The sequence below is a fragment of the Asterias amurensis genome, chromosome 2 (assembly GCF_032118995.1).
Source record: "Asterias amurensis chromosome 2, ASM3211899v1".
Classification (NCBI taxonomy): Eukaryota; Metazoa; Echinodermata; class Asteroidea; order Forcipulatida; family Asteriidae; genus Asterias; species Asterias amurensis.
This window is the reverse complement of record NC_092649.1, coordinates 30,764,594-30,788,866: the sequence shown is the minus strand read 5'-3', so window position 1 is coordinate 30,788,866 and position 24,273 is coordinate 30,764,594. Positions and strand designations below refer to the sequence as shown.

The window sequence follows — 24,273 nt, the reverse complement described above, 5'->3', positions numbered from 1 at the left end:
TCAATTTTTCAATTAAAGTTGTTGACCAGGATTATGCAGTTAACGAAAATTGTATATACTGTTTTCTAGCAGTAAAACCAGTTCCTTTGTCTAAGATAAGAAACATTATATAATTTAAATCAATTTCCTATATCGGAAGTCATTATTAATAGTGGCTAGCTCCCATTGTCTGCAGAGTGAAGAAACACTCTTGTGAGAAAGTACTCTTGAAAACCCTGATATTAGCATCAAATAGCTACTACATAGGCATTATCAAACTTGTCAACAATTTTGTAATTAAAAAAAACCTTGTTAACAAGTACTCTCAACTATAACACTGTTGCGAATGGTATATCACAATACCAATCTTAGTGTGGCATTTTTGCCACAAAATTAACACAAGATAATAAAACCAATGTCATGTCCTTTGTATTAAAAAAATACCATAATTAACGAGCAATCTCAAATATTGAAAGGTATAAAGATTATGGATACTGAGTGTGACATTAATGCAACATAATTAACAGTAGATAATATAAATGTTGTCACCTTTGTTATAACCATTGTAAATAATTAATATAGCAACTTGTACTCGGTACCCGGCGAACAGCGCCCTCTATTGAGCAAAAACTCCACATCATGCACAAATTTATGATAAATAGCACTGCCTAGCTCATAACAATGAACATTATAATTAATTAGCATAACAATGAGGACTCAAACACCCTCAAGGAACACAGTACAATGTCAAAACCATTGTAGTTAATTAACATATTTATGAGGACTCCATAAACCTACAATGCCATGCCCATTATAATTAATAAGTTTACTCGAATACCCTCAATAAACATACAATGTCATGACCATTGTAATTTATTAGCATAATAATGAGGACTAAAACATCCTCAAGGAACACAGTACAATGTCATGACCATAATTTAAAACCTCAATAACAGTTATTGTGAGTCACAATATTTATGTCCTTAAATAATAACTAATACAAAAAAAACATGGTGGCCACCATGTGGGGGTACCCCCAGAACACTTATAATATTGTTTGGATGAATAAAGGAAAGACAGAGTGACACTTAATAAAAGGTACCATTCATATTTAATACATCAATCAAATTCAGTAAAAGTAAAACTAAATTTTATTAGTTTGTAATGTTAAACCACTCATATACACTTCATGACAAGCTTGTTGTCTTTATATTTCTGATGAGTTTACCCTATTGTTTCATATTTGTAATGAGCAATTGCATTACAAATTTACATAACTTGTTTCATGCTTGTAATGCAGTACTTCATTACGCACTTGAAACTTTGACATACTTGCAATGAGGTATTTCATTGCAAGGATGTTTTGCATGAGTGTAATGAAATACCTCATTACAAACAAGCAATATAAAAATGTGAATACATTAACTTGTAAGGAATTATCTCATTACAAGTTATTACGTATTCTGTCTACAAAATAAGTTGAACAAGGCAGCTTGAAGCAGGAACTTCATCACATCAAGACATCACTACAACTCAACAACTTAAAGACCTTAAATTCCTACAGCCAGCCCAAGCCATTCCTCATCACACCAGTAGACAAAAGTCCGCAGTTCAAGGCTACCATCACCCTTCCAGACATCGGCCATGCATCTCACAAGCTCCAACGAATCGTCAGCCAAGCTCAACTCAAGACCTTCCCAGAAACAAACAAGAATCAAACATCACTTCACACAGACGACCAGCATTCCCTCCGAATGCGATGACACAGAGGAGACCTGCTGCATTCATATCCATGAGAATAAAGCACACGGCAGTCTGGGACACCATGACAAATCAGCCTTGATCAAACACTCACACAAACAAAGGGTCTTTCAGAGCCAACACTCACACAAAAGAGTGTACCCACAAGTCAAATATACATATTTATAGTTTCTTCCTATTTCTATTTACCATGCAAAGCTTCAAGCAATACTATAAATATTCAAGTCATTGTTCCACAATAAGAAAACTTTGTTGTGTAAGTGAGTTCAATCTGCAGATGAATCTGGATGATCATGCTGTAATATCAAGATCCATTGGAAGATTTGTTCAATGTTGTTCATGCTCTTGGAAAGTCTACTCATTGGTCAAAGTACATCCTTAGTAACAGTCGAAGCTGGTGGATATGACCTTTGATGAGGGCAGTCATCATGAAGAAACAGTCCTCTTTACAAAGACGGTGTTGAAGCAACAATTTCATTGGTGCTGCATAATGTGGCTCAGCATCTTGACGTAACCAGCTCTTAGTTGTTCCACTCTGTTCATCCTGTAATATGGTATAAAACAAAATTGAAACAAAAAGATTTGTAAGTTCAAATTTTGTGTTTAAGCAAAGTTTATTTTCCGCACGTTAATGGATTTCTCAGATTTATTAGCTAAAAGAGATCTTACCTTCAAGGATCCTGGTAAGTAGTTGTAGAAATACTTAATGTATATCTCCTCAAGCCATGACGTATCTAACTTTGTGTTGTAATGTCACATCTTCATGGTCCATGTTGACAGGATGGCAGAAAAGTAGTCATCAAATAACCTGTATGTAAGTAGTAGAGCGACAGGTTGTCTTTAGCCGACGCCATCTTGAGAACCTCTGATGGCAGCCTTCTACGCCCGTCCAGCATCAGCATCTTAAGCTCAGTTGTTTCTGGTTGTGTGCTGTGTCATTCAGCTGATGTAAGAATGCTACATCAATGGCCATTGGTAGCATTCTTGTATAGACCCTGTCTAGCGGATGACCTCTAGGGGTGCGCCATCTGAAAGAAAGTTGTTATCACATCAGTACAAACCATATAGAGACTAATATAATGTAACCATCTGATGATCATTACGGGACTACTGCTTCAAAATAAAATCACAAAATTAGCTCAAAAATTGAGTTCAAACACTACTTTTCATGAACAAGTTTGAAGTTTCTGTCATCTCAAAGATGCAGACTGTTAAAAAGATTGATGCAACAAACTCTATGCACAATCCTTTAAAGTTATGTTATTACATGTGTAACATCTGTTTTAGTTTTATGTCTAAACAAATATAGTTGCCATTATTACATCTGTTGTTGATCCATCAGACTGCAATGAATTCTCTCATCCACCAGGGAGACAGGAACACAGGAACACTCCTCTATGAAGCCAGGCAACCAGCGGTTGTCTTCTTGGTCATCGGTGGATGGACGTCACCAGCACGAACGCAGATGCCATTGATGTGCAGTCTTCATTGGACTCCGTACTTCACAGGCAGTTGGTTTCGCATTTCACCATTGCAGTAAATAAAAGACAAAAAATAGATACATTCAGAAAATGCACTTCCAAATAGAACTATTCCATTTAGTTTGGGAATAATTTAGGTCAACATAAATGTGGGTTTGAGTTTTTTTTATCATAATCCGTAAGGGTTTATTTCTTTGAATTTTTAGAGAGTCAAATATTTCTCATAAACTCGTTTGTCTGCATTTAGCAAATCGTAAAAAAAATTGTAAATTTTTCGTTAAACTTTGATGAACATACTGATGAACACATCAGAAGCAAGAAAGGAATGTTTAGGTTTTGTTAAGGGTTAAACTGCATGGTTTTATTGAGCTAGTTTTGTTTGAGCATTCAAAAAAAGCCACATTAAGTTTTCAAAACCACTTGCTTTTACGACTTAATACTTATATGGACAGTAATAACTTATACTGTATTTTACTTCCTTAAGTCCTCTTACCCGGAAACTTGCATCCTCAGACAATAAGACACCCTCGTCCTCCTTCCATGATCCTTGGTAGCCATTATCCTTGTGACATCACCTGTATATGGAGAATCATTCAACAACTGCATCACTAAGTTAGTTCAAAAATTGAGTTCAGTCGCTGCTTTTCAGCAACAAGTTTGAACTATTTATGTCATCTCAAAGACATCGATTGTTGTAAAAAGATTGACGCAACAAACTTTCTGCGCAATCCTTTAAAGTTATGTTATTACATGTGTAAAATCTGTTTTAGTTTCATTTTAAAACAAGTATAGTTGCCATTATTACATCTGTTGTTGATCCATCAGACTTCAATGCATTCTCTCATCCACCAGGGAGACAGGAACTATCCTCTATGAAGCCAGACAACCAGCGGTTGTCTTCTTGGTCATCGGCGGATGGACGTCACCAGCACGAACGCAGAGGCCATTGATGTGCAGTCTTCATTGGACTCCGTACTTCACAGGCAGTTGGTTTCGCATTTCACCATTGCAGTAAATAAAAGACAAAAAATAGAAACATTCAGAAAATGCACTTCCAAATATTATTATCCCATTTAGTTTGGGAAAAATTTAGGTCAACCTAAAGTTGGGTTTGAGTTTTTCTATCATATTATTTGTTAGGGTTTATTTCTTTGAATTTTTAGAGAGTCAAATATTTCTCATCAACTCGTTTGTCTGCATTAAGCAAATCGTAATGAAAATTGTAAATTTTTCGTTAAACTTTGATGAACAGTGATGAACACATCAGAGGAAAGAAAGGAATGTTAAGGTTCTGATAAGGGTTAAACTGCATGGTTTTATGTAGCTAGTTTTGTTTGGGCATTCAAAATAAGCCACATTAAGTTTTCAAAACCACTTTCTTTTACGACTTAATACTTATATGGACAGTAATAACTTATACTGTATTTTACTTCCTTAAGTCCTCTTACCCGGAAACTTGCATCCTCAGACAATAAGACACCCTCGTCCTCCTTCCATGATCCTTGGTAGCCATTATCCTTGTGACATCACCTGTATATGGAGAATCATTCAACAACTGCATCACTAAGTTAGTTCAAAAATTGAGTTCAGTCGCTGCTTTTCAGCAACAAGTTTGAACTATTTATGTCATCTCAAAGACATCGATTGTTGTAAAAAGATTGACGCAACAAACTTTCTGCGCAATCCTTTAAAGTTATGTTATTACATGTGTAAAATCTGTTTTAGTTTCATTTTAAAACAAGTATAGTTGCCATTATTACATCTGTTGTTGATCCATCAGACTTCAATGCATTCTCTCATCCACCAGGGAGACAGGAACTATCCTCTATGAAGCCAGGCAACCAGCGGTTGTCTTCTTGGTCATCGGCGGATGGACGTCACCAGCACGAACGCAGAGGCCATTGATGTGCAGTCTTCATTGGACTCCGTACTTCACAGGCAGTTGGTTTCGCATTTCACCATTGCAGTAAATAAAAGACAAAAAATAGAAACATTCAGAAAATGCACTTCCAAATATTATTATCCCATTTAGTTTGGGAAAAATTTAGGTCAACCTAAAGTTGGGTTTGAGTTTTTCTATCATATTATTTGTTAGGGTTTATTTCTTTGAATTCTTAGAGAGTCAAATATTTCTCATCAACTCGTTTGTCTGCATTAAGCAAATCGTAATGAAAATTGTAAACATTTCGTTAAACTTTGATGACAGTGATGAACACATCAGAGGAAAGAAAGGAATGTTTAGGTTATGTTAAGGGTTAAACTGCATGGTTTTATTGAGCTAGTTTTGTTTGGGCATTCAAAATAAGCCACAATAACTTTTCAAAAGCACCTTTTTACGACTTAATACTTATGGACATTAACATCTTATACTGTATTTTACTTTCTTAAGTCGTCTTACCTGGAAACTTGCATCCTCGGACCATAAGACTACCTCGTCCTCCTTCCATGATCCTTGGTAGCCATTATCCTTGTGACATCACCTGTATATGGAGAATCATTCAACAACTGCATCACTAAGTTAGTTCAAAAATTGAGTTCAGTCGCTGCTTTTCAGCAACAGGTTTGAACTATTTATGTCATCTCAAAGACATCGATTGTTGTAAAAAGATTGACGCAACAAACTTTCTGCGCAATCCTTTAAAGTTATGTTATTACATGTGTAAAATCTGTTTTAGTTTCATTTTAAAACAAGTATAGTTGCCATTATTACATCTGTTGTTGATCCATCAGACTTCAATGCATTCTCTCATCCACCAGGGAGACAGGAACTATCCTCTATGAAGCCAGGCAACCAGCGGTTGTCTTCTTGGTCATCGGCGGATGGACGTCACCAGCACGAACGCAGATGCCATTGATGTGCAGTCTTCATTGGACTCCGTACTTCACAGGCAGTTGGTTTCGCATTTCACCATTGCAGTAAATAAAAGACAAAAAATAAAAACATTCAGAAAATGCACTTCCAAATATTATTATCCCATTTAGTTTGGGAAAAATTTAGGTCAACCTAAAGTTGGGTTTGAGTTTTTCTATCATATTATTTGTTAGGGTTTATTTCTTTGAATTCTTAGAGAGTCAAATATTTCTCATCAACTCGTTTGTCTGCATTAAGCAAATCGTAATGAAAATTGTAAATTTTTCGTTAAACTTTGATGACAGTGATGAACACATCAGAGGAAAGAAAGGAATGTTTAGGTTATGTTAAGGGTTAAACTGCATGGTTTTATTGAGCTAGTTTTGTTTGGGCATTCAAAATAAGCCACATTAACTTTTCAAAAGCACCTTTTTACGACTTAATACTTATGGACATTAACATCTTATACTGTATTTTACTTTCTTAAGTCGTCTTACCTGGAAACTTGCATCCTCGGACCATAAGACTACCTCGTCTTCCTTCCATGATCCTTGGTAGCCATTATTCTTGTGACATCACCTGTATATGGAGAATCATTCAACAACTGCATCACTAAGTTAGTTCAAAAATTGAGTTCAGTCGCTGCTTTTCAGCAACAGGTTTGAACTATTTATGTCATCTCAAAGAGATCGATTGTTGTAAAAAGATTGACGCAACAAACTTTCTGCGCAATCCTTTAAAGTTATGTTATTACATGTGTAACATCTGTTTTAGTTTTATTTCAAAACAAGTATAGTTGCCATTATTACATCTGTTGTTGATCCATTAGACTGCAATGCATTCTCTCATCCACCAGGGAGACAGGAACTATCCTCTATGAAGCTAGGCAACCATCGGTTGTCTTCTTGGTCATCGGCAGATGGAAGTCACCAGCACGAACGCAGATGCCATTGATGTGCAGTCTTCATTGGACTCCGTACTTCACAGGCAGTTGGTTTTGCATTTCACCATTGCAGTAAATAAAAGACAAAAAATAGAAACATTCAGAAAATGCACTTCCAAATAGAATTATTCCATTTAGTTTAGGAATAATTTATATGAACATAAATGTGGGTTTGAGTTTTTCAATCATATTATTCGTTAGGGTTTATTTCTTTGAATTCTTAGAGAGTCAAATATTTCTCATCAACTCGTTTGTCTGCATTTAGCAAATCGTATAAAAATTGTAAATTTTTCGTTAAACTTTGATGAACAGTGATGAACACATCAGAGGAAAGAAAGGAATGTTTAGGTTCTGTTAATGGTTTAACTGCATGGTTTATTGAGCTAGTTTTGTTTGGGCATTCAAAAAAAGCCACCTTAAGTTTTCAAAACCCGTTTTTTTGCCACTTAATACTTATGGACAGTAAAATAACTTATACTGTATTTTAAGTCCTCTTACCCGGAAACTTGCATCCTCAGACCATAAGACACCCTCGTCCTCCTGCCATGATCCTTGGTAGCCTTTATCCTTGTGACATCACCTGTATATGGAGAATCATTCAACAACTGCATCACTAAGTTAGTTCAAAAATTGAGTTCAGTCACTGCTTTGCAGCAACAAGTTTGAACTATTTAAGTCATCTCAATAACATTGATTGTTGTAAAAAGATTGACGCAACAAAATTTCTGCGCAATCCTTTAAGTTATGTTATTACATGTGTAAAATCTGTTTTAGTTTTATGTCAAAACAAATGTAGTTGCCATTATTACATCTGTTGTTGATCCATTAGACTGCAATGCATTCTCTCATCCACCAGGGAGACAGGAACACAGGAACACTCCTCTAAGAAGCCAGGCAACCAGCGGTTGTCTTCTTGGTCATCGGCGGATGGACGTCACCAGCACGAACGCAGATGCCATTGATGTGCAGTCTTCATTGGACTCCGTACTTCACAGGCAGTTGGTTTCACATTTCACCATTGCAGTAAATAAAAGACAAAAAATAGATACATTCAGAATATGCACTTCCAAATAGAATTATTCCATTTAGTTTGGGAATAATTTAGATGAACATAAATGTGGGTTTGAGTTTTTCAATCATATTATTCGTTAGGGTTTATTTCTTTGAATTTTAGAGAGTCAAATATTTCTCATCAACTCGTTTGTCTGCATTAAGCAAATCGTATAAAAATTGTAAGTTTTTCGTCAAACTTTGATGAACACTGAATATTTAGGTTTTTTTTGAGGGTTAAACTGCATGGTTTTATTGAGCTAGTTTTGTTTGGGCATTCAAAATAAGCCACATTAACTTTTCAAAAGCACTTTTTTCTATGACTTGATACTTTCGGACAGTAAAATAACTTCTACTGTATTTTACTTTCTTAAGTCGTCTTACCTGGAAACTTGCATCCTCAGACCATAAGACACCCTCGTCCTCCTTCCATGATCCTTGGTAGCCAGTATCCTTGTGACATCACCTGTATGGAGAATCATACAATAACTGCATTCAAACCACAAAATTACCTAAATCATTGAGTTAATGTAACATGACATCATCGGACATAAAAAAAAATGGGTATGTACATTCCCAAGAGGAATTTCTGTGTCAGTCACATTAAAGCCATTGGACCCTTTCGGTAATAAACAGTATTGTCCTAGTCCCACACTTCGTGTATCACAACTTCTATATCAAATAACAAACCTGTGGAAATTTAGGCTCAATCGGACAGCAGAGTCCGGAGAAAATAAAGGGAAAACCCACACCTGTTTTCGCGCGTTTCGCCGTGTCATGACATATGTTTATAACAAATCCGTAACTCTCGCTAACGAGCATTTATATTGTTTTACCGTTTTCTCAAAAAGTAAAGCATTTCATGGACTAATTTTTCAAAAGAAGTCTTACACCATTACCTTCTGTAAACCCTGTAAATTATGTAAAGGGTCCAATGGCTTTAACTCAGATGTAATGCCCTTTGGATTGAATGATCAGAGTTTCAAAATGAAATTAACAATTTATGTACAACAATTTATCGACCATGTATTTCAAAATATGATGATATCCACTATTGTTTTATTTCTATAAAATAAATTGTTGGGCATCAGACATAATGGCTTTTTACACCATTACAATATGAAGTCAGAGACCCTTCCCCCCAATAAAAAATTTTATTGAAAAATAGTGAATCCCCCAGCTCAATTTGACCTTTGCAGGAGCCCCTCTTTTACATAAATTAACAAGTTATCATCATTTCAGGAAAATCCTTTACAAATTACGGCCCTGAATGAAATTCCAAACTATTAACATCATGCAAATAAACTTACCCTCAGGTTGTATTCCTGAACTTTAAAATGAGTGTCGTTTCCTCACAGCATACCTCCGCTCACCACAGCTCCAATGATGTCATCAGGGTCTGGAAAACAGCTGAAGGGAATGAAACATAAAAGATGTTGAAGGGTATCAAACATAATGGCATTTTACACCATTATCAAATGAAGTCAGAGACCTCCCCCCCCCCCCCAAAAAAAAAAAAAAAAAAACAAAAGAACTCAACAATTTTCATATCAATTTGAAAATTAGTGAAGAGCAAAACTCAATTTGACATTGTTCTTTGCCTGATGCTCTCTTTAAGCAATAGCACATCATCGATAAAACAGTATTGTCCAAAGACCCACAGTTCGTGTATCACAACTTGTACACAAACCTCAGTGAAAATTTAAGCTCAATCGGTCATCAGAGTCGGGGGGAAAAATATCGGGAAAACCCACCTATGTTTACGCACGTTTCGCCAGTCACAACAAGTGTTTATAATAATCAGTCGTTCTCAATATTGAGAATTGATAATTGTATTAATGTCTTCTCAAAAAGTGAAGCATCTCATGGAATAATATTTCACAGGGAAGTCTTTAACCATTACCTTCTGTAAAACCTGTGAGTTATTTATTAATCTGTGAACTTTAATTTGTTGTTCTGTTCAAAAAGTGTTCATTGGCTTTAACCAAAATTAACCAAGTATGATAATTTCAGGATTTGTGGTTTACAATTTTGGTCCTGCAAGAACTTTTAAACTATAAACATCCAGAACATAAACTTACCTTCAGGTTCTATTCCTGAACTTTAAAATGTGTAAGTGTTGTTTTCATCACAGCAACCTCCGCTCACCACAGCTCCAATGAAGTCTTCATGGCCCTGGAATGACTGGTGCAGTTTCCATTGGACTCCATATTGCGTATTCCAATGGCAGTTGGTTCCGCATTTCACCATTGCAGTAAATAAAGAACAGAAAATACATACATTCAGAAAATGCACCTCCAAACAGAATGATTCCATTTAGTTTGGGAATATTTCAGGTGCATATAAATGGTGTGAGTGGTTGTTACATGACAAGTGACTGATAACGGATGGTGTGGAGTTATAGATGGGGTACGTTTTCGCTGTCGTATAACGAACCCCTGATTGTTAAGATGTAACATGCAAGCATGGAAACGAGCTTAGTAGATTTTAAAGTGATGGTGTAGATGGGAGTGAGCTTGTTAATCATGCAGTTTGGTGCAGGTTTGATGTTGGAGTGAATAAATGGTGATAATAATATACCTTTAGGATAGACGTAACCCCTCTGTGCCGTAATACCACGGGATTACAGTGGTTGCAGGGTCTGTCATGAGAGAGCATGTAGATGAGAAGGACTCCATCCCAGGTTCTCAATCTCAGTCACTGCATGTTGGGAAACAAAGATAACATTCTCAAAGTTGTGAAACATTTTTGCCAACACCAGAGTAAAAGATGGTAGCTCCAGTGGTTAGAGAGTAGTTTTGGAATGAGGGGCAAGGTGCTAAATAATGTACTTGAACGAGACTGAATGCATTGGAATGCCAATTACATGTAAACTTGCTTATAATACGTTTGTCATGTTATTGTATTTTTGGTGCATTTACACTTCTAGTTTTCCTGCCGTTATCATTCACAAAAACTACTAAGCATGTAGAGCGAATTTCTCAAGAACTACAGCACCTCAGATATTAATATTTTTAGGAAAGCTTTACACAATCATTATCTCTGGTGTAAGTTAAATGTAAATCTGCGGACATCGTCTTTTGTGTTACCAAAGTATCCAAATCCTTTAATTTTTAAACAGAAGTAAAGATCACACACTTTGTGTAAGCTTTAAAAAAAAATATCCAGGGTCTTTCACAGGGTGCAAAGATCTTGCATGTAGCAACTACGGTTCTGGTTCTCCAGTAAATTATTTTTGGTAAAAACTTAAACATTGATTTAAAGTTATAACGTCATCTAATTCCAAAACTTGTTAAATTTTATTGCCACACTGAGGTCTAAGTTCAAAGTGAAACCCTAGCCTTTTTGGATCACACACTAAGCGCTGGAATCCAGAATCCATAACCATCCATATACTATCAAATAAACTTGTGTAGGCTTCTAACAAAATTTGTCTCATTAACATTATTTTTAAGAGTGACCACTAACTGTTTAATTTTCTTTTATTAACCAGTCTTATAAAGATTAGGTTTCAAAGGTTGACAAAGATCGGTTTTCCGTCCAAGTAGCCCATTCTACATGCAGGATTGTAAATGAATGATCGCTGGGAAGTATTTGGTTTTGGCAAAGTTGTTTCTTTAAATTAAAAGATATCACACCAGACACTATCCAATGTGAGTGAAACCATCCGAAATCTTGTTGAACGCAGGAGTTGGCTGAAATTTAATTGTTTCTCTTATGTGAACCATCCAATTCACCTTGGGGCATTTTTTTCTTCACCTGGGCTCTGTGACTTTCACTATGGTTTCAAGGAATGCTCCCCATCCAAGCCCAGACCTTTTAAATTGTTGACTAATTCCCTGAAATGTAATTGCACACTTGCCCAATTCCATGGCCTCATTTGCTCATGCTATGTCATGCTCTACTCCAAATGTAAACAAGCACAGTATATTGGACACTAGCTGCTGGACCATAGAGCTAGGACCCTAGATCCATGGCTGGACACAGTACTGCTGACCTTAAACAAGGTGAAGGCTTACCAATAAACCACTTATCACTCAGGTTGACTTCCCCTCATTAAACAGTAATCTATCTGGCTGTGTTCATGATAGCCTTAGGAGGGTTTGGCAGTACAGCACAGTAACAACAATTTAAAACTAAGGTTATGGCTAGTTAGCAGATAACCCCATGAGAACAAGGTCAAAAGGGATTGAAAAGGCAATTTCATGGAGAATGATGAACTAGAAGAAGATTTCATAGTGAGAGCATGTCAACCACAGAGTTTCTGTAGCGTTTTTACTTAATACATGGAGGTATGCATTAGCCCACAAAGATAACCTGGAGTTGTGGAAGAGTAGTGGACAAGCAGTACTGTTAAGAGTACCAAATTCAAACTCTGGTGTTTCTGATCAGCAGAGTGAGGGTTCAAATCCCCAACTGTGCCACTTGTGTCCTTAAGCAAGACACCTAACCATTGCTTTGTCCTTCGGATGGGACGTTAAAGGCAGGGGACACTATTGGTAATTACTCAAAAAAATTATTAGCATAAAACCTTTCATGGTGACGAGTAACGGGGCAAGGTTAATGGTATAAAACATCGTGAGAAATGGCTCCCTCTATAGTGCCATACATGTAGTTTTCAAGAAAGAAGTAATTTCCACAAATTTTACACATTTGATCACGAGACCTAAGATTTAGAACTTGAGGTATCGAAATCAACCATAAAACAAACATAACTTCGAGTGACAAGGGCGTTTTTTTTTCTTTCATTATTTTGCAAGATCGATGATCGTTTGAGCTCAAATTTTAACAAGTTTGTTATTTTATGCATTGTTGAGATACACCAACTGTGAAGGCTAGTCTTTGACAATTACCAATAGCGTCCACTGCCTTAAGGAATCTTATTATATTTACTATAGACAAGAGACACAACTTTATAATCAAATGTTATGCTCAAAAAGCAAAGTGGATGACATTTATGTATCAATGTTTGGACTATTATCAGGCAGGCTACAATAGAACTATAATTATATGTTAAATTGAAGTAAAAAACAGAGATGAGGCAGACACAATAAGAAACTTAGTCTTAAACCTACAACAATTCAACGAGGGGGAGGCATATATGTTAACTAACGAGGGTGAAAATTGCGTGAGCATTTGTTTGCTACTTCTTTTTTGCAGGGATAATTTTCTGGACCAACGCGGCTGAGCTCACTGTGAGAACAAACATAGAGACAAGCTTGCAAATAGACTAATTGCCAGATGCAGTTTTAAATAAGAATTCCAAGAGTGTGATGAAGGGCAAAACGTTTCCTAGCCCACCTTGTTGAGCTGTAAATGGATTGTATTTGTATTTATTTTATCGTTATTTTGTTTGCTTAATATATATAGTAATACATATAAATAAATAGTGATAATTGAATCACCTAGCAAATGTTTTAATATTAATGAGGGTTAAAACAACATTCTCAAAAGAAAATGATATAGGGCACATGGCTTATTTAAGTCTCTGTATTTATTTCACAGAATGCTCAGCAGAATATTCAGTCACAAGATCTGATCCTCGTAAAATGTAAGTTAAAAAGTGTTTGAGAAAAATTTTCCGGAGGGCAATTTTTCTTTATGTGGCCCAACATTGTGACCAATTTTTGTACCTAGTAAAAAGTTGTAGAAACGCCTAAATCACTAAATTTGCATTTGCAAGTGCAACTAACGAGTGGAGCCTTACATGGTTCTAAGTTTTGGTCAAGTGATAGGAGACTCTTTGCTTTGCAAGTCAAACCATGGTCAAACCACAAACAATTTATTTAGAGACTGTTTATACATCAAGCACGAGAGGTAACAGATTTGCCGCGATTATAGGGACACCTTGAAAACAGGACGTCCTACGATACGAGAAGAAGCATTTACATGTAGACGGCGAACACAGCATTTAGTAACGCAGCACAGCATAGCACATGGTGCACAGGAAAACAAGGCAAAATACTCCCTTAAATATAAAACAACATCTTACTAACTTCAGTCATCTAGCTTACTTTAAAAAGTTACCATCCGCATCCTGCCACAACCACCCTTACCGTAGCTTAGCGGTGAGTCAACTGGCCGACCACGCTGCCAGAGTTTTAACAAAAGTGAAAGAAATCTTAACGGAAATTTCCACTGAATCACGTGCTAACAGAAAAGAAAAGGAACTTACGTAATACTTTTACAACTGGGTAAACCATCAAAACAAAGGCTCATAGTAGTCGAGGGGTAGAAAACTCCACATGATAACAACAAACAAAAGCTGGGCCTGAAGAAATGCATGCTGTATTTATGAATGATTTCAATGGATGGATAATAGCTGGCATTTCATTGGCTTTTACTTTCCGTGTTCTGATTGGTCTGCTCTGTGACGTATATGTCACGTACACATCCAGGGGTCAGTTTCATGAATACTGCTCAGCAGGTTTGTCTGCTTCTGATTGGATGGCCATGGATCCTCATTTTGTCACAAATTCTTATTAGGTTTTCGTGTGCTAAATGCCCTCCATTAAGAACTGTGCTGGTGAAAATATCAACCGCTCTTGAGCTTGGATCCTCATTTTGTCGCAAAACTCTTAATGTGATTACGTGTAGTATGCTCTTCATTAAGCACTGTGCAGGTAAAAATACCAAGATCTGATTGGTCGACAGCTCTCGAGCTTGGATCCTTGTTTTGTCACAAAATTCTTAATGGGATTTCGTGTGTTAAATGCCCTCCATTAAAACTATACAGGTAAAAATACCAAGATCTGATTGGTCAACCGCTCTCGAGCTTGGATCCTCATTTTGTCACAAAACTCTTAATGGGAAAACGTGTAGTAAATGCTCTTCATTAAGAACTGTGCAGGTAAAAATACCAAGATCTGATTGGTCGACAGCTCTCGAGCTTGGATCCTTGTTTTGTCACAAAATTCTTAATGGGATTTCGTGTGTTAAAGGAACACGTTGCCTTGGATCGGTCGAGATGGTCTTTGAAAAGCGTTCTGTAACCGTTTGTTGTAAAATGTATATGGTTAGAAAGATATTGTAAAAGTAGAATACAATGATCTACACAAATATGCCTCGAAACTGCGTGGTTTTCTTTTTACCCTGTCGACCAACACGGTCGGCCATTTATGGGAGTCAAAATGTTGACTCCCATAAATGGCCGACCGTGATAGTTCGCGACGTAAAAGGAAAACCGTGCAATTTCGAGTGATACTTGTGTGGATCATTATATTCTACTTTTAAAACATCTTTCTAACCATATGCATTTAATAACAAACGGTTTCAAACGCTTTTAATAGACCAACTCGTCCGATCCAAGGCAACGTGTTCCTTTAAATGCCCTCCATTAAAACTATACAGGTAAAAATACCAAGATCTGATTGGTCAACCGCTCTCGAGCTTGGATCCTTATTTTTGTCACAAAACTCTTAATGGGATAACGTGAAGTAAATGCCCTTCATTAAGAACTGTGCAGGTAAAAATAGCAAGATCTAATTGGTTGACAGCTCTCGAGCTTGGATCCTTGTTTTGTCACAAAACTCTTAATGGAATTTCGTGTATTAAATGCACCCCATTAAGAACTGTGCAGGTAAAAATACTAACATCTGATTGGTCGACAGCTCTCGAGGTGGTTTCCTTCTTTTGTCACAAAATTGCCAGAGGGATTTCATGCGTGAAGTAAGGGGTGCATGTGTGTTGGGGGGGGGGGGGGGGGGGTGGTCAGAGAGTTGAACTTTGTCCGCACTTGAACTTGTGTGTTATTGTTTGTGAAAAAGAAATAGCAAGACGACCAAGTGGGGTTGGAATAGTAAACGAGATATAATACTTCTTAATTTTGTATTAATATGATTGTTTTATGTGGGTTAGGTTTTTACACTGTAACTAGTTATAATTGTGGGTAACAAATAAATTAATTTGTGCAAGAATGTTGGCATACTTTTAGCGCAGACTCATACTTTGGCATTTTGCCGCCGCCTATTGACCGACCCGCAAATGTTTCAAAGAACCGTTAGTGGTCATAGTCCCTCAATATTCTTCTTTAAATTTCATCCAGCATTTATTTCGAGCGGTATTTTGCAAGTGGGAATAATATTCGATACTGAAGTCTTCAGAAAGAAGCACACTTCTTGTTTTCTTTTTTTTTTCAAAAAATTGCAGATTCTCCTGACTACTTTTATCACTTTTTAAATAGCGCTTATGAACCAATCGAAGCAAACCAAATAGAACATATTTGTTAATAAGTAAAGGGTCGTACAGCTAAGATTTGCGAAACAATCCGCTGCATGTTATACTGAAATATTCAGCCCTGGGGCCACAAAGCAAAAGTGGCTCCCTAAAGAAGCTAAAGACAGGTACAAAAAAGCAGGTTAATTTTAGTCCAAAGAATGGTTAGTTGTAGGGTGGTATCTAATGAATGCCGCCATCTACAATGCACTTTTGGTGGATGACAATCTTCTAACTCTCTATCAACAGAAATGGTCAGGGTAAATAAACCAACTTGAAACATTCCGCCCTCAAACTAAAGGCATCTTCGGTTAATCAAGTTGTGATTCATGCCCAGCTAAAACTTAACTGAACCTCTCAGAGGTCGTATTTAGCAACAACATTTTATATAAAGCACTTTTCACCCAAAGGGTGTAGCTAAGCGCTTGTAATATTATACCCATGGTCACTGTGGGCCGCTTACTCAGTCCTTACATCTCAGCACCCTGAGGAGTATACAGCCTGCGCAACTATGCGCTAATGCACTAAATCAATTACTAGAACCATCTCTGCCTGCTACATCATGTAACCATTAACGCCTGGGGAGAGAGAAGCAATTACAGTTAAGTTGCTTTTTCAGGGACACAAGTGTAATGACCGGGACTTGAACCCACACTTGGCCATAACATCTAAAAAAGAGTTCCAATGCACATGACATTTTAAATAAGCAAAATTATAGCCTTGATAGTAGCATGGCCGTAAAGTTATCTGATAAGTGTGTCTTCAGATCGTTTCAGGCTATCATTGAAACTGTTCTTTTAAAAAAAGGGGCCATAATTTATCAGGATTGTTTACTTTTACACACACAGCTTGTTTTGAGAATGTTTTATTTGCAAAAGAGTCGAGCGCTATAAAGAGCACTTCCTTTAGAAATGTATTAACATCTGCCATGGTTTGTAGCGGTAAGTGCATTCTTTAGTGATTCACTTTGATTAATTACAACGATTTTGCAGGTGCCTATGATGCCCTAGACTTGATTCAAGTCCCATTCTTGGGTGAGAGATCCCTAGAATATCACGCCAACTTAATGAAACAACCCGCAGCATACAGTACATGCAGTGTGTGGTCTGATTGGTCTGTTCCTAATGACGTAGTTTGTCACTACTTCAAACTTTCGCTAGACACCACGCCCATATACTGTGTGCCTCATGTTATCCTAGGAAAAAAACAAACAGTCAGCTGGCTGCCCCCCCCCCCCCCCCCCCCACTGTCCGTCGTCTTTTTAGGAATCTTAGATCCCGACGGAGTTAAGTGTAAGGAAGATGCTTCAGAGAAGGTCTTTGTTTATATAACTGTCATAAGAACAATGATTAGAAGACAGTCTGTAGTTCCATTAATTCTGGGGTGACCCAAGGACTTTTCTAAGTCCCCCCAGAGTGAATTAATTAACAGATAAAAATCAAAACTAGCATCATTTGGTTGGCAAAATTGACATTGATTATATCTGAGAATTTTAATAAATACATCAAGTCAAGTCAAGGATGATGGGAGGGGCAAACCCGGGATTGTTCAGGTCCTGGGGAGAATGGTGCAAGTTACAGTGTCCTATAAAATAATTTTGACCATTTAGAATAATGCCTTGACTGGAACAGCCCTTGACTAATAATATTATAGTGGTTATAATGTTTACAAGTTGGGCAATATCTTAAAAGAAGTATTCAAAGTGTACAGAGGTAACACAGCTTCTCAGACTGAGTGCACATTGCTTAAGAGTTCTGGCAATATCTCAACTTCTCAGATTGTGTACTACTATGGGACTCTCTTCTCTCAGGAATGTTTACAATAATATCTCAAAAGAAGTATAAGAAGCGTTACTGCGATATCTCTAACTGTGGGTTGATCTAGGGATAATTATTCTTATAGTTTTGGCAATAAAGTAGTGCAGCCAAGCTTGAGTGCAGCGGCTTTGGGGTTAAAGTAAAATGTGTTTAAGACATTTTTCACTAGTGGCAAAAAAAATCCAATTTCTTTTACAGGGTATTTTATATTTTAAAATGTTCATTATCACAAAGTTGTTTCTTGTTTCACATGAACAAGGTATTTATTTCCCACCAAAGTCATAAACATAAAATATGGCAAAATAAAATGAACATTTTGAATTACTATATAACGGGCAAAAAACACTTAAAAGTTATGACAGTGGACATTATTGGTAACTGTTAAAGACTAGTTTTCACAGTTGATGTATCTGAACATATGCATAAAATAACTAACCTGTGAAAATTTGAGCTCGATCGGTGTCAAAGTAGAGAGATAAAATTAAAGAAAAACCACCGTCACACAAAGTTGTGTGCTTTCAGATGCTTGATTTCGAGACCTCAAATTCTAAATCTGAGGTCTTAAAATCAAATTCGTGGAAAATTACTTCTTTCTCAAAAACTATGGCACTTCAGAGGGAGCCATTTCTCACAATGTTTTATACATCAACTTCTCCCAATTACTCATTACCAAGTAAGATTTTATGCTAATAATTATTCTGAGTAATTACCAGGAGTGTCCACTGCCTTTAAGTGATTGATAGTTATGGTAATAGGCATTAATAGGCCTACTGAAATTAATTAGGTTAGAAGACAATACCAGTATGAAAACAAGGGGTTGCTACAATAGATTGGTTTTGACCTCATTGCAAATACTTGGTACGCAGGCATAGCGATCAAGTTTGATTGCGAGCTGGACCTTGTTCAACAGCGAGGGCTTCCCAAAAGATGTTGCGAAAAAGGTCTTTGATGACATTAGTTAACAACAGGGTGAACCACGTGAAGGTTGTCATCTTCCACCCCACAACAGTTAAAGGGATCATAATACATCAAAGTGTGTAACCATTACAACGATTGCTTCATTGGAAATGTTACCCCCCCTTTGATACCTAGCCTACGGAGTAAAAAACCAGAGATAACAAATACTCTGGAAAACCCCACTTAAACTTATCTATAATAACTACGACTTAAAAATGTGTTTCAGTTTTTCAATTATAGTTGTTGACCACACGATTATGCGGTTTAAGAAAATTTTATATACTGTTTTCTAGCAGTAAAACCAGTTAATTACTTTCCTTTGTCTAAGATAAGATACATTATATAATTTAAATCAATATCCTCTATCGGAAGTCATTATTAATAGTGGCTAGCTCCCTTTGTCTGCAGAGTGAAGAAACACTCTTGTGAGAAAGTACTCTTGAAAACCTTGATATTAGCATCAAATAGCTACTACATAGGCATTATCAAACTTGTCAACAATTTTGTAATTAAAAAAAAACCCCTTGTTAACAAGTACTCTCAACTATAAAACTGTTGCGAATGGTATATCACTATACCAATCTTAGTTTGGCATTTTTGCCACAAAATTAACACAAGATAATACAATGTCATGTCCTTTGTATTAAAAAAAATACCATAATTAACGAGCAATCTCAAATATTGCAAGGTATAAAGATTATGGATACTGAGTGTGACATTAATGCAACATAATTAACAGTAGATAATAAAAATGTTGTCACTTTTGTTATAACCATTGTAATTAAGTAATATAGCAACTTGTACTCGGTACCCGGCGAACAGCGCCCTCTATTGAGCAAAAACTCAACATCATGCACAAATTTATAATAATAGCACTGCCTAGCTCATAACAATGAACATTATAATTAATTAGCATAACAATGAGGACTCAAACCACCCTCAAGGAACACAGTACAATGTCAAAACCATTGTAGTTAATTAACATATTTATGAGGACTCCATAAACCTACAATGCCATGCCCATTATAATTAATAAGTTTACTCGAATTACCCTCAATAAACATACAATGTCATGACCATTGTAATTTATTAGCATAATAATGAGGACTAAAACATCCTCAAGGAACACAGTACAATGTCATGACCATAATTTAAAACCTCAATAACAGTTATTGTGAGTCACAATATTTATGTCCTTAAATAATAACTAATACAAAAAAAACATGGTGGCCACCATGTGGGGGTACCCCCAGAACACTTATAATATTGTTTGGATGAATAACGAAAGACAGAGTGACACTTAATAAAAGGTACCATTCTATTTAATACAATATTCAAATTCAGTAAAAGTAAAACTAAATTTTATTAGTTTGTAATGTTAAACCACTCATAATATAGAATACACTACATGACAAGCTTGTTGTCTTTATATTTCTGGTGAGTTTACCCTATTGTTTCATATTTGTAATGAGCAATTGCATTACAAATTTACATAACTTGTTTCATGCTTGTAATGCAGTACTTCATTACACACTTGAAACTATTACATACTTGCAATGAGGTATTTCATTGCAAGGATGTTTTGCATGAGTGTAATGAAATACCTCATTACAAACAAGCAATATTAAAATGTGAATACATTAACTTGTAAGGAATTATCTCATTACAAGTTATTACGTATTCTGTCTACAAAATAAGTTGAACAAGGCAGCTTGAAGCAGGAACTTCATCACATCAAGACATCACTACAACTCAACAAGTAAATACCTTAAATTCTTACAGCCAGCCCAAGCCATTCCTCATCACACCAGTAGACAAAAGTCCGCAGTTCAAGGCTACCATCACCCTTCGAAACATCGGCCATGCATCTCACAAGCTTCAACGAATCGTCAGCCAAGCTCAACTCAAGACCTTCCCAGAAACAAACAAGATTCAAACATCACTTCACACAGACGACCAGCATGCATTCCCTCAGAATGCGATGACACAGAGGAGACCTGCTGCATTCATATCCATGAGAATCAAGAAACATAAAGCGCACGACAGTCTGGGACACCATGACAAAATCAGCCTTGATCAAACACTCACACAAACAAAAGGTGTTTCAGAGCCAACACTCACACAAAAGAGTGTGCCCACAAGTTAAATATACATAATTATAGTTTCTTCCTATTTCTATTTACCATGCAAAGCTTCAAGCAATACTACAAATATTCAAGTCATTGTTCCACAATAAGAAAACTTTGTTGTGTAAGTGAGTTCAACTCTGCAGATGAATCCGGATGGTCATGCTGTAATATCAAGATCCATTGGAAGAATTGTTCAATGTTGTTCATAGCTCTTGGAAAGTCAACTCATTGGTCAAAGTACATCCTTAGTAACAGTCGAAGCTGGTGGATAAGACCTTCGATGAGGGCAGTCATCATGAAGAACAGTCCTCCTTTACAAAGACGGTGTTGAAGCAACAGTTTTATTGGTGCTGCATAATGTGGCTCAGCATCTTGACGTAACCAGCTCTTAGTTGTTCCACTCTGTTCATCCTGTAATATGGTATGAAACAAAATTGAAATAAAAAGATTTGTAAGTTCAATTTTTTGTGTTTAAGCAAAGTTTATTTTCCGCACGTTAATGGGTTTCTCAGATTTATTAGCTAAAGAGATCTTACCTTCAAGGATCCTGGTAAGTAGTTGTAGAAATACTTAATGTATATCTCCTCAAGCCATGACGTATCTATCTTTGTGTTGTGATGTCACATCTTCATGGTCCATGTTGACAGGATGGCAGAAAAGTAGTCATCACAATAACCTGTATGTAAGTAGTAGAGCGACAGGTTGTCTGTAGCTGACGCCATCTTGAGAACCTCTGATGGCAGCCTTCTACGACCCGTCCAGCATCAGCATCTTAAGCTCAGTTGTTTCTGGTTGTGTGCTGTGTCATTCAGCTGATGTAAGAATGCTACATCAATGGCCATTGGTAGTATTCTTGTATAGACCCCCGTCTAGCGGATGACCTCTAGGGGTGCGCCATCTGAAAGAGAGTTGTTATCACATCAGTACAAAACATATAGAGACTAATATAATGTAACCATCTGATGATCATTATGGGACTACTGCTTCAAAATAAAATCACAAAATTAGCTCAAAAATTGAGTTCAAACACCACTTTTCATGAACAAGTTTGAAGTTTCTGTCATCTCAAAGATGCAGACTGTTAAAAAGATTGATGCAACAGACTCTATCCACAATCCTTTAAAGTTACGTTATTACATATGTAAAATCTGTTTTAGTTTAATGTCAAAACAAATATAGTTGCCATTATTACATCTGTTGATCCATCCATCAGACTGCAATGCATTCTCTCATCCACCAGGGAGACAGGAACACTCCTCTATGAAGCCAGGCAGCCAGCGGTTGTCTTCTTGGTCATCGGCGGATGGACGTCACCAGCACGAACGCAGATTCCATTGATGTGCAGTCTTCATTGGACTCCCGTAGTTCACAGGCAGTTGTTTCGCATTTCACCATTGCAGTAAAATAAAAGACAAACAATAGATACATTCAGAAAATGCACTTCCAAATAGAGTTATTCCATTTAGTTTGGGAATAATTTAGATGAACATAAATGTGGGTTCAAGTTTTTCAATCATATTATTCTTTAGGGTTTATTTCTTTGAATTTTTAGAGAGTCAAATATTTCTCATCAACTCGTTTGTCTGCATTTAGCAAATTGAAAATAAATTGTAATTTTTTCGTTAAACTTTGATGAACACTGATGAACACATCAGAGGAAAGAAAGGAATGTTTAGGTTTTTTTAAGGGTTAAACTGCATGGTTTTATTGAGCTAGTTTTGTTTGGGCATTCAAAATAAGCCACATTAAGTTTTCAAAAGAACTTTTTTTACAACTTAATACTCATGGACAGTAAAATAACTTATACTGTATTTTACTTTATTAAGTCATCTTACCTGGAAACTTGCATCCTCAGACCATTAGACACCCTCGTCCTCCTTCCATGATCCTTGGTAGCCATTATCCTTTTGACATCACCTGTATATGGAGAAACATTCAACAACTGCATCACTAAGTTAGTTCAAAATTGAGTCCAGTCGCTGCTTTTCAACAACATGTTTTGAACTATTTATATCATCTCAAAGACATCGATTGCTGTAAAAAGATTGACGCAACAAACTTTCTGCGCAATCCTTTAAAGATATGTTATTACATGTGTAAAATCTGTTTTAGTTTCATGTCAAAACAAATATAGTTGCCATTATTACATCTGTTGTTGATCCATCAGACTGCAATGCATTCTCTCATCCACCAGGAGACAGGAGCACTCCTCTATGAAGCCAGGCAACCAGCGGTTGTCTTCTTGGTCATCGGCGGATGGACGTCACCAGCACGAACGCAGATTCCATTGATGTGCAGTCTTCATTGGACTCCGTACTTCACAGGCAGTTGGTTTCGCATTTCACCATTGCAGTAAATAAAAGACAAACAATAGATACATTCAGAAAATGCACTTCCAAATAGAGTTGTTCCATTTAGTTTGGGAATAATTCAGGTCAACATAAATGTGGGTTTGAGTTTTTCGATCATATTATTCATTAGGGTTTATTTCTTTGAATTTTTAGAGTAAAGTATTTCTCATCAACTAATGTGTCTTGCATTTAGCAAATTGTAAAATAAATTGTAAATTTTTTGTTAAATTTTGATGAACACTGATGAACACATCAGAGGAAAGAAAGGAATGTTTAGGTTTTTTTAAGGGTTAAACTGCATGTTTTATTGAGCTAGTTTTGTTTGGGCATTCAAAATAAGCCAAATTTAGTTTTCCAAAAAAAAAATTTTCCAACTTAATACTCATGGACAGTCAAATAACTTATACTGTATTTTACTTTCTTAAGTCGTCTTACCTGGAAACTTGCATCCTCAGACCATAAGACATCATCGTCCTCCTTCCATGATCCTTGGTAGCCATTATCCTTGTGACATCACCTGTATATGGAGAAACATTCAACAACTGCATCACTAAATTAGTTCAAAAATTGAGTCCAGTCGCTGCTTTTCAGCAACAAGTTTTAACTATTTATATCATCTCAAAGACATCGATTGTTGTAAAAAGATTGACGCAACAAACTTTCTGCGCAATCCTTTAAAGATATGTTATTACATGTGTAAAATCTGTTTTAGTTTCATTTCAAAAACAAGTATAGTTGCC

General features: G+C 36.4%; 3 long non-coding RNA genes across 4 annotated transcripts; all 3 read right to left on the bottom strand.

Moving 5' to 3' along the window:
* Positions 1–1,107: 1,107 nt before the first annotated feature.
* Positions 1,108–5,674, bottom strand: LOC139933876 (uncharacterized). Of its 2 annotated transcripts, XR_011785636.1 has the most exons (7): positions 4,982–5,668; positions 4,670–4,751; positions 4,027–4,196; positions 3,715–3,796; positions 3,063–3,240; positions 2,410–2,768; positions 1,108–2,284 (listed from the first exon to the last, which is right to left on the bottom strand). It is a non-coding gene; the product is annotated as an uncharacterized lncRNA (long non-coding RNA). The 2 variants fall into 2 exon arrangements; XR_011785635.1 differs by having other exon boundaries at positions 4,027–4,751; positions 4,982–5,674.
* Positions 5,675–6,074: 400 nt separating this feature from the next.
* Positions 6,075–7,991, bottom strand: LOC139933878 (uncharacterized). The gene is made up of 4 exons (XR_011785638.1): positions 7,825–7,991; positions 7,514–7,595; positions 6,882–7,051; positions 6,075–6,651 (listed from the first exon to the last, which is right to left on the bottom strand). It is a non-coding gene; the product is annotated as an uncharacterized lncRNA (long non-coding RNA).
* A 12,808-nt stretch (positions 7,992–20,799) lies between these two features.
* Positions 20,800–24,031, bottom strand: LOC139933875 (uncharacterized). The gene is made up of 5 exons (XR_011785634.1): positions 23,330–24,031; positions 23,018–23,099; positions 22,375–22,528; positions 21,719–22,080; positions 20,800–21,593 (listed from the first exon to the last, which is right to left on the bottom strand). It is a non-coding gene; the product is annotated as an uncharacterized lncRNA (long non-coding RNA).
* Between the last annotated feature and the right edge of the window lie 242 nt (positions 24,032–24,273).